This window comes from Acanthopagrus latus, chromosome 8 (assembly GCF_904848185.1).
Source record: "Acanthopagrus latus isolate v.2019 chromosome 8, fAcaLat1.1, whole genome shotgun sequence".
In the NCBI taxonomy this organism is placed as follows: domain Eukaryota; kingdom Metazoa; phylum Chordata; class Actinopteri; order Spariformes; family Sparidae; genus Acanthopagrus; species Acanthopagrus latus.
In genome coordinates, this window is record NC_051046.1 from 2,269,408 (window position 1) to 2,280,546 (window position 11,139).

The following is an 11,139-nucleotide window of genomic DNA, read 5'->3' on the forward strand; positions in this document are numbered from 1 at the left end:
TCCCCGAAGCTGAAAGATCGGATGCTGCAGGTATTATTTTCCTGACATCACAGAAATAAACCAGGATCTCCATTTGTGCCATTATCCACTAATATTTGGTCCAAGAGGTTTTTTTTTTTTTTAACAGATAAACGAGAGATTCAAAACTCCCTCGACAACACCGGTCGCTCTGACTGCAGTTTAAATCAGGAAAAACTTCCCCGGCTGTCTGAGATTTTTCCTCCTCGCTCCGTCCTCTCGGTGTTTCACAGATGATGCAACGTCGCGGCTTTATTTCCTCGCAGACTTAAATAAAAGTTCCCCTCGGTTCAGTTTCAACCGCTGGCTCAGATTTTTTAACCTCACAATAAACGAGCACACCACCCCCTTCTTTATCTGAGTGAATACATTTGCATAATTTACTCTGGATTATCTTTAATTTATGCAGAAACTGCTTTCCACTTGTTAGGTTGAATGTTTCCAAGGGGGCTAATAAAATTAGTTGTACTCCCACAGAGAATCCTTTCAGGGATTTTTTTTGGGGGGAGCTTTTAGACGGTTTTTCCACGACTCTTCTACAAACTGCACTCAGGCTGAGGGGGATTTCTGCCCTCCAACATGAGGCTGCGACCTGAACTGATCTCTCACAGGTCAGAAAGTGAAGCAGGTTGTGGTTTTCTCTTTATTTACTGCAGGACTTGATTCAGTGGGGCCGGTTCTCACGGTGCCCAGCCCTCCTGATCAAACAGCAGAAACCAGAGCGGAGGATAGTTCTGCTCTGTACTGATTATTGATCCTGCAGGGAGAGCAGAGGCAAACAGCCACCGATCAATCAGCACAGGAAGTGAGTGTGGTGACGGAGCTTGATGGAGGTGGTGCAGGTTTGAATTTCTTTAGTCACAAAGAAATGTAGGCTTCGTCCTCCCAGGAGCAGGAACGGGATCCAGAAGTTTCAGGTTGTTCATTGTGTGACATATTTCAACCCAGTCGCCAGAATAAACAAAGCAGGTTTCTGCAAAACCACAGAGAAGCTAAAACTGAACTTTTTAATGTTGAAAATTTTCTACTTCTCTCTCGTCACAGCGCTGCACTCATCCTCTGGTTAGGGTCAGAAAACAACTCGGTTTGTCTTAAAATACATGTTTTGGTTGCCATGGTCACAGATGGAGATGGTCCGGCTTCCTGAGAAAAACACACAAATGTTTTGACGGCACAGAAATGACGGAAATGCACGAAAGTGTCCTTAAAAATATCCAGTTATGTGACTGTAACTGCAGTTGCCATTCGGCAGCTTGTTGGCTGTAATAATGACGATAATGTCGTCCTGGTTCCCTCCACAAAAACACAACAACAAACGATAAAGAGAATCAGCTCGGTGGGAAACAGCCGTTTAAGATACTTGCAAGATGACAACCTGAAACTGTAACTGATGAACTACTGAGAATTAAGACATGTAGACATCCGACTGCTGGTCCGTCAGACCTCACAGTGACCACAGACCTCAGCTGTTCACTTTATTCAGAGCCCGTTCTCTCATTTAGGCATCAGGACTTTTGTTCCATCAGGTCAACAGAACAAAACACAGCTCCTCAGAATAGAAGAAATAATGTCGAGATGACAATCAGTCTCTTTTTACAGTCACGGAAAAAGCTTCAGCAAACATCCTCCTCAGGTCCACAGACGGGTTCCGCCCTCGGATGGAGTTACGTGGGAACAAGAACCGGCCATTGAAACTGACGGACAACAACGAATCCCCCGAGGGAAGGTTCTCAGGGCGGTTTTCAGGACATCAGATAAGAACACCCAGTTTTTATTGTTGACGTGTTTTTAACCTTTATTTTTACAGAGCGGCTCGTCTGCAGCTCCGCCCGCCTCCACTTGATGCAGGTCGACACCGTCACACGAACAAACTCACACTGAGAGACACAAATCAGAGTCGCGGCGCCGGATGTTTGGTTCTCCTGAGTCGGTCCAGCTTCCCGTCCTCCTGATCACACGATCTGAACTTTGTGATTTCTCTTCTTCTTCGCATGGATTAAAAGCTCCTGTTGATGAGACTGTTTGTGTTTCTTTTCCAACTCGCCAAATACTGAGTGTCGAGTATCTGACGGGATGGAAAAGAAAACTCAAAAATCAACTTTCTTCCAAAAAGCCTGAACGCTGCTCGTCTTTGTCTTTCACTCATTCAGAGACGATATATTTCATATTTTACTGCCTCAGCGTCCAGATTTCTGCAGAACTGGTTCAGGAACACTTTGTAAAAGTGTTAAACGATATAATGCAGCACCTTTAAAAACAGAGTTTGCAAAGTGCTTTGACAGGAGTTTCATGAAGTTAATTTAACAGAATAAATGAACATGAATTAATTTAAGTCAAAGGCGAAAAAATTATAAAGAAAAAGGCAAAATCACAACAGATTAATAAAATCAATAGAGGATCATCATGTAAGAGGAACTAGAAACAGATGTACTGAGAACAGCAAAAAAGAATAAAAATAATTAATGAATAAATAAATAAAGAGTTACAAGCAATGAAGGATGAAAAGAAGAAGAAGAAGAAGAAGAAGAAGAAGAAGAAGAAGAAGAAGAAGAAGAAGAAGAAGAAGAAGAAGACGACATCATATAAGATAAATAAAAACACATAAATTAGATTAAGAACAGCAAAATGGTAGAAAGACTAAATGAAAACGTGGATTTTAAAAGATGTTTCTGATTCTGCATATTCAGGACGGTCATTCAGGTGTTTAAGTTAAAAGTAAGGAAGGAAGGAAGGAAGGAAGGAAGGAAGGAAGGAAGGAAGGTGGCCCAGATGGGTCAAACCAAATGCAAAAGTCACCAAAAACAGTTTGTCTTTTTTACTTGTGTCAACCCTTCTGGGCCACCGTAGATTCTGTCATAAACAACATACTTATAAAACACATGTACACGTATTTAATAAAAAAAGAAAAAGAGAAAAATGTGAGAAAAAGGAAAAGATACAGATCAAAAACAAGACAATGAATAAGAAAAGAAAAATAGACTTAAAAACAAGGAAGAGAAACCGGATACAAGAAAACAAACGAAAATGTAAAAGTGAAATCAAAACATCTAAACAGAAAAATACAAATTGGAAAAAAAACATGAAAATGAAAATAAACATATAACATTAACTCTAAAGAGACAATGAAATAAAACTCTTAAAATTAAAGAAAGAACAAAACGAGCGACTGAAGAAAAGGTGTTTATGATTTTCTAACGTGGTGACGTGAGCCTGTAACAGCAGCAGCAGGGTGACGGTGTTGTTGGACTCGGGATAATCTCCCCCCTCCACCACAACATGGATTGAGGTAATGAGGTCATGTCACACAGAACAGACCGGGTGTCATTAACCCCCCTCAGCCGCCCGCGACCACTCTCACTGTAACACCCCCCTCCATCACAGGGAGGTCGGAGGTCGGCCTCTGGAGCTGGTCGCAGTCAGCGGGCAGGTCCAGAACCCTCTGGGGATCCTCATCGAGCCCTCCTGGTGTTTCTGTCACGTCACACAGCGCCGATCCGATCCATCGATCACGCCGGCCGAGTTCACAGCAGGAGCGACGGGTCACATCACAAACAGACACCAGCCGGGAGAACCAGGAACAGAACCGCAGCTGCTGTTCTGGATCATTTACAGAATTTAGGAATTATACTGCAACTTTTCATCCGTCAAATCTTCGCTCCTAACTTTTTGTTTTCTCTCCCCGAGAGTCAGTGTACAATAAATATTGTTGTGTGTTTCACTAAAACCTGTTTTACAGAAAGAGGCAGCGGTAACTGAAGACCCGGAACACAGATGAAGCAGAACTGAGTAAAAACTGTGTTCGGCTCAGAGAAATCCTTTTCAGAGAAACACACACACACTAATTGGACGTTTAATTAAGGTGGAAACGTCTGTTGTGGCACATTTAGGAGTCCAAACAAACAGTCTGTGACATCCGCCTCAGTGTGACTCCTTCTACATGTTTACTTTCTGCCGAGGCCTTGTTGATTTAGGTGATGGGAACCGGCCGGGCCGCGCTCCCTCCCGCTTTGATGTTTCGCTGCCATTGTTGGTTCGGCTCTGAATCGCAGCCGGCTGGATGGTTGGTTTCATTGGTTGGCAGCCATTGAACCTTTTGCGAAGATTAACTGTTATTACCGGCGTCTTTGTGCGTCCGGGCCGCTCTCTGCATACCAGCAGAGAAACAAAACGCTCCTCTCCAGCCTCTCCAGTGGAGGAGGCTTCAGAAAACAGCAGGTCTGATCTGCTTTTATCTGCACACTGACGAGAGTATAAGAGCACTAAGTGGTCTCTCAACTGACAACAAGTTCCTTTTTAGGAGAGGAGAGGTCCGATATGCGCTGTATTAGCCTCGACCGCTACACACTCGCACACACACAATGGAAAAACGTTCTATTCTGGGACGGACCGGGTCACAGATCACCTTAATAAAGAGGCAGGAATGTGTTGAGGCACTTCTGCGTTCACTTCAACCATACGATCTCTGACTCTCCTCACACAGTCTCCTGCAGCACTAATGAGCTTTGCATTCAGACGTTCATTCATGCGCTCCTGCTTGTATTTGAAACACATGGTGAGATACACACTGCCAACACACGTGACCTCTGACCCCAGCTGCACTCCACAACACGCCGTCATGAACGCCGCGTCGAGTCCGGAGGAAGACAAACTGCTGCAGCTCGAAGACATTTCGTCAGTTGTCTGGTCGTCACGTGAAGTTTACCTGGAAAAAAAAGAAAAAAAAACTAGTAATATGAGGAACAAGTGTTAAAGGAGCAGTACGTAGTGTGGGGGAAGACATGGTAATGAGAAGAGATGGGCAGGATGTAGCCAATCAGAGGCAGAGTGGGAGCAGAGTCATGCCGAGCAAGGTAGTGTGATCTAAAATAACGTGGCTGCAGCTGTTAACCATGTCTGCAGAACAGCTGTAAATATTTTATAATAAATACATAAATACATATATTTATATAACTTCTGTGATGCACTTAAGTTACGTTTTTTGATATTTGACTTTACACTGTTTTACTTTGTTTATATGTGGCGGACCCTGCCACCTTTCAATCTTCAAACAGTGTTCTGGGATCTTCCTCTGAGAACAGCTTGTTGTATTCACTGATGGAAAAATATATATATTTCTGAGTTTGTGTTATCATCTCATTAATATTGTAAATATTATAATTCCGAGTTTGAATTTCTTCTCCACCCTTTTAAGTACAGAAGATATCAGAGGATTATGTGATACATCGACGTCTCTGCAGGTTTGGTCCTGACTGGTTCTGAAATCAAATCCAAGACGAAACCGAGTAAAAATCTGGTCGATTCTGAGACCGAGACCTTGAAACCAAGACCAGTCTCAAGTACTGCAGCGCTGGGTTAGGCAAAAAAAGTAAAAACATTACTTAGTTACAGTTAAAGATCATACTTTGGGTTACAATAACAAATACAGCTCAAATAAGTGACATAACCGAATTAAAAACTCTTGACCTTCAGTAACAAATGAGACATGAACGCTGCGTCCAGCCCGACCTGTGGACTGTCTCGCTCTCTATAATTCTGCATCAGCGGGACGCTTCCAGAAAAGGACGCCAGAGTGCTACCATCACACTTTGAAGCGCAGGCTGCTGCAACAGCCGGAATGAAACTCAGTAGAGGTTCAGGTGTGAGAACAAAAATATAAATGAATGTACAAATAAAGATAAAGTGGAAATAATAAGCAGCTGGCTGTAGATATCTCAGATATCTTCCTGAAGGGTGAATTCTGAAAAGTAAAAGCATGGAGAGATGGGGAGGATTTAATAACAGACTCAGACGGGACGTTTGTCTGAAACTCCATCCGCTGCACTTCGGTTTGTTTACAGCCACAAACCTCAGAGAGCTAATTACAATTGATCTCTGGTATTTTTTCTGAGTGACACAGAAACCTGTTTCACTGCTGAACATCCAGTTCACTTTCTGTTCCCTCCGCCTGCTTCCTGTCGTGTTGTTCTGAAATGAGGTTGCTGGACTGTGTCGGACAGGTTCAGGGATCGAAGGTTACCTCAACGTCTGACGACTCAGGATCGATTCCCAGCTGTGACTCGTATCAGTTACATCCGCATTTATTACAGATATTCAAATGTATTCTGAATACAGAAGAATATCTTCATGTGTTGTTATTACTGAGTGGACTCAAAGGTGTCTCTTCCAGCTCGTCCACTGCTGTTTTTACAAACATGTAACCAAAACGTATTTTTAAGTACTCGGGCAATGAGCTGAAATGGCCAGCAGGGGGAGCCCCTGTGATTAAACGTTCTGTCCTAAGTGTGACAGATTCGGTTGTAAACGAGGCATGAATTCCTCCCAAACGGAGCGATTTTTCAAAGCACTCTTGGCTTTTGCTGAATAAACCTTCCCACCGGTCCAAAAGGAGCCGTTCGCTGGCGACTCGGAGCACAACAGAGCCACCTGACAGAGCCGCCAGCCAGCAGAAATTCACCTCAATGCCTTCAGAAAGCTGCTTTATGTGTGTCCTGCCTGCAACCGAGGGAGGAGAGAGGAGAAAAGGCCTAAAAAGAAAAAAAAGAGTCTGCAGAGTGCAACTCCGAGCTGAAACTCAGAGTTTCCTAGCAACATGCTCTGCAAGATGAAACTGAGGGTTTTGCGGAGCTCTCTGGATCTTTTTTATTCAGCGCTGCAGCAGACGCAAAGTTAGTTATTTTATTTTTAATGCGTATGTTCCTCTGAAGTGATCGCAATCCTCTGGAACTCATGTCCAACCACACAGACACACACACACACACACACACACACACACACACACACACACACACACTCTCACTCACTCAATGAATTTCCATCAGCAGATTTCGCAAAAAATCGTTTGCATGTGTTGTTTTCACTGTAATCTCTCTCTCTGTCTCAGACCTGTTGAATCTTAAACCTCACAGTTCCCCCTACTCTCCCCTCCCATGAAAGAAGAAAAGAAAAAAAAAAGACAAAAGCATGAATGCATAATTAATATAGTGAAGCTGCATTTTTAATTGTTGCTGATCTTCAAAGTTGCCCAGTGGCATTGTCTCTCGGTTCGGGCCGGCTGCTTCCGATGGCAGAGCTTCATTCAGGTCTTTTTAGTGCTGCAGCGCTGCAGAAGCACCAGCAGACAACGGCTCCAAGCTCGCCTCTTTTCTCAGGGTGTCTGCCCGCACAATGGACTTCCTTAGCCTGCACACAAAAGAGGCTGGCGCATGAAAAAACACCCAAATTCAATGGCATTCCTCTCCACAATGCACTCTGAGAATATGTGCTTGTCCCTCTCCTTCTGCCTCTCGTCTCTTTCAGCGCCGGGTGATGTATGAGGATGATGTGTGAGGATCAGGAAGTGAAATTTTTCCTGCGTCAAAATGAAACAAACTTGTGTGAAAGTGAGAACGGAGAGTCTACAGCCAGGCTAGCAGCTCTGTGAGGCTGCAACTCATTTCTGCCACTGGGGGGGGGCTCTCAATCAAAACAAAACAGAGATGTAAGTAATGTGGGATCATGGGAGATGTTGTCCTCCTTGTTGAGCATCTACATGACTGAGGCAGAAATGTACAGACGAGGTAACGTTTTAAATATTCACGTTACGTTGTGTCTCGTTCGCTGACCTCCTTCCTCACTTTCTGACTCTCTCCCAGATTTTAAATCTACAGGTGCTGAATGAATCGTACCTTTAATGTGAAGACAAAGATGCCTGAACCAAATTTCATGACAATCCATCTAATAGCTGACGAGCCATTTCACTGAAAACTATAAAAATGTCACGTTGAGCTGCAGCAGAGATGACGAGCAGCTACAGAATAGGAACGCTTACCGAGCTAATTGCAGCTAACGTTGACAGCACCTACGTTAGCATCAAAGCTATCAGTATCTGTCAACTTGAAAACTCTGTAAATCATCTGGGAACTACATTTGTCCTCCGTCGTCGTTCTTGGAGGTCGCATACGGCCTCATTCTGGAGCAGTTCATTGAGAAGCTGATGGTTATGAATGTGTTTGTTAGCAGGTTACTTTAGCAACGAGGAAAGCTAGCTGCCCAGAGCTGCTCCAGGCAGAGCGGCAGAGGGAAAACCAGAATATATTTTCTCCATCAACATGACCCAGTTTCACGCAAATGACTGAATCGAGTTGTGTTTCTGTACAGTAATCCATGAGGTCACGTTGCAGTCCTGAACACAACTCTGCTCCGGCGGCGTTCCTCATTTCATATATCCACGTCAGAGTCACAAAATAAGTAAAGCGTTTATTTTATGAAAAATTAACACATGCCCACGAGTGTATGAAGAGACAAACTACCAACAAAAACACCTTCAAACACCTGAAACTGATGGATCATGACTCAATTGGAGCTTTAAACACACTTCCGATTAAAATTAACTGTTGTCTTTCTGGGACCGTTCTTGTGTCCCCGGATGGAATTACGGTCCCCACAATGTGAGTGTGTGAACAGGTTGTTTATTGACCATCAGCACACACACAGCCTCACTGATGCTGGCATTAACTCCCCCATCACATCCTCTGTGTGTGGAGTTGCAGAGGGTGAGGAGGGGTGAGTTTGGTGGTGGTGGTGGTGGGGTTTGGTCCACCATTGTCGGGCGCACATTGAGCACCGTTGGCACGCCGGCAGGCAGCTTACCATCCCGAGGCTGCCGAGAGCCACAAAAGGGCCACGATGGAGGGAGAGTCGAGCCGGGTGAACGTCACCAACACCCGCAGCCTAATCCTCCTGCCCTGTACATCTGCACCGGGCCAGTTTCAAAAGCCAGACCCCCTTTTTTTTTCTCTCTCTCCCTCTAAAATCCCCCCTCCTCCATCATGCACCACCTCTTTTCTTTTCTCCCACTGTTATTCTGCAGCAGGAGAAAGGACGGGCTTTTGTAGTGGCTCATAGTGTCACACAGACACAAGACCTGAGGCTGCCAGTCATCAAATGGAAGCTCTCTCCGGGCCTTTCACAGCGCTCACTTTGCTCATGTCGACTCGGGGAGAGAGGGGGAAACTCTTATTTTAGCACGTGAAAAGGCTCCAGACGGGGACATGAAGGCCGGCTCTTCACATCGGACACAATTGACTTTGAAAGCCGGCGTTTCTCTGAGAGTAGTAGGGAGTGTTTGCCGGGATGTTGGCATCATGTTTTAATTGAATTTGACTGTCAGCGGGTCTCAAAGGGGCCCAAACAAGCTTATTATGAAAACGCTCTCCTGGGATCCTGCCGAATGTAAACCAGCGACAAACATGATAAAGAAAAGGTCAAACGGCTTTTTTTTTCTCCACACAAGGCAGAAAATCAGCCTGCCTGTTTCAAACTTTCACACAAATGAATGTAAATAAAACAAAGTTATTTAAGGACAAATTCAACAGCTCCAAGGATACAAATATATTGAATTATTCTACTTTTCAAAAAGACAAAAATTATGATTAAAACAGACGTAGAATGTAAACAAATAATAAAACAAATAAGAACATGTCTGCAGTATCGAGTGCAGGAGTGCACAGACTGTGTACATATATGGATTCTTTATATTACATAGTTTTAAGATGCTAAATATAACTACCAACCCGACTGACTGTCGCTCTGTCCGCTGTTCTCAGATTGTAAAAAAATTTAATAATTTAGGAGCATTTTTTCTGTATGAACAGATTTATATCATAAATAATCATTTAAAGTGCAATGTGTCAGAATTTGCCATGAATTGAGTTAATAATCATAACAAACAGTGGGCAGCATTTCACCAGCAGTGAATTAATCTCAAATGTGATCTGAATCTCTGGACGTTGTTGCATTCATACGCGATAAAATTAAACAACATTTAAAGTAAACAACCCGTCCAACTCAACCTGCTCCTTATTCTTTTCTTACTGGTGCTCACATATTGACATAATGTAAACTTAAATGGCTTGAATGATGTTATTAATTAATTTAATCAAAACCACAAACTTTCCCTCAACACAAAGTAGATTTGGTGCCTAACTTTAATCAAAATACTGCAGTCTCACAGCGTACGGAAGCTCGGAGCGCAAGTCCGGCCCGAAGACTCCCTAAAAACAGAACCACAGAGTTCTACGTGTCTCGTGACAGTAAGTCAGAGATGATTTTATTCATTTAAAGCAGATGATGATCTTTTTCAAAACCAAATATAATAAATCCACCAAGTGTGATAGTAAAAAGCCATAAAACATAACATGAATAATATGCGGCCCATGATTAACAATCACCAAACTTCCTCTCAACCAGCTCATTTTATCACACTCAGTTTACTGATAATTGCATATTTCTATGCTACATCACCTAAAGGTTTATGATTCAAGAAGGTTTTCCAGCAGAAAACATCTCATAAAACCACTTTTACCAGGCAGAGTATCACCATCCATGCACATAGACCGTTTGATATTCTCTCAAGTTGAACGTTGTTGAGCCGCAGAAAGGTGCAGCTGTCCAGATGTTGGAGGTTCAAGTCCAGTCTGGGACCATCAGGACTTTTCTTGTCCCTCTGTAAACGTCTGCGTTCGTCCAAACAGCGGAACTGAATCAGTTTTTCTTTGAGGAAGTTTTACAGTAAGTTTGACTCAGAGGAAACCTGGAGATCAATCTACTCACAGTATATTTTACATTCATCCAAATATCTACAAACTCCTTTTCTGTGTGATGACATCGACCTCTGCAGTGTCACTGACTCAAACACACACAGCTTCTTACAATGAGAACAAAACCTGCAGCAGCTGGTCGACAGAACAAAACCAAACAGCTGCATGATGTGAGTCAGGTTAGATTATATTCATCTACTGGAGAAGGTGAACTGAACATAACTCAGCTGTTAGTAGAGATTCAGTGACAGCTGAGGTCGCCCTCTGGTGGAGTTTTAGCAAACTGCAGCCTGAAGCTGGATTTTCAAAATAATGCAGGAAATAAAAGTGATAATTATAAATCTGTGTTTTATCAGACAGACCACTACACTGATGTTTGAGTGGCGTCTCCTTCTCTTTCTAACTGAGGAGATTTTTCTAATAACACAATGTTAATTTGACTTAAAAGTCCAACATAGAGGATTTAGTAGCCTGTAGCAGTGAGGCTGCAACCAACTACACCCCCCTCGCCTCACCCTCTCTTACTGCAGTTGCTAAAGTGTTT